Here is an 872-nt window from a genome sequence, read left to right as displayed (position 1 = left end):
ACTTCCGTAGTGATACTGCCTCGGAAACCCAAGGAGGGGTTGCTATGAGTCGGGGCCGACTCGACGGCAAACAACAACAACAACAACATCTAGACTCCTTATTACTTAGCTCACACTCTCCTTTAGAAGTCATTTCAAATTTTCATCACTCTGATGGCAAAGACATCTGCCTTATGTCCAAATCTGACCTTTTCTGTTGTAAGCTTAAGCCCCTTTGTGCTTTATTTCATCCTCAGTAGTCTGGGAAGTCACCTATGGGGGTTATCTGTCACAAAAACCATTTATATACTTGAAAATGATAAAAATCATCCCATATTTACGTCCTTTTTAGTCCAACCAAAACCACATTCTTAATCTTTCAGCCCAGGATATATTTTCTAGCTATTCAGTCATTCTTGTTGCTCTTCTTCAAATCCATTTCCATTTCTTTATATCATATTAAAATACGTTGACTAAAACAGGATGCAATACTATGACACAAGCATGACAAGTGTTGTGTAGAAGGGTGATTTTTTAGATCTCGTATGCCATGTGCTTTTCAATACAACTAAACTCTATATTTTCTTCCTTCCCTTCCTTCCTTCCTTCCTTCCAGATTTCTTTCTCCTTCTCCTTTTTTAAATATACACAATTGCCTTGTTGTTGTTGTTGTTATTTGCCATCGAGTCGGCCCAACTCCTAGCGACCCCTCCTTGGGTTTCCGAGGCAGTTATCACATAATTGCTATCACATGTTTATTGATGATTATCTTGACACTTATACCCAAACCCAACTTCTGCTCTTTAAACATAATGGGAATTTTTCATTTAATGTTCCCATTGATCCAGTCTTTTCATACCACGTAGCTGTTTTACCCCAGAAGTAGCTCCATG

The sequence above is a fragment of the Orycteropus afer genome, unplaced genomic scaffold (assembly GCF_000298275.1).
Source record: "Orycteropus afer afer isolate SDZICR_OR568_19922 unplaced genomic scaffold, OryAfe1.0 scaffold00781, whole genome shotgun sequence".
NCBI lineage: Eukaryota > Metazoa > Chordata > Mammalia > Tubulidentata > Orycteropodidae > Orycteropus > Orycteropus afer.
This window is presented reverse-complemented; position numbering follows the sequence as displayed.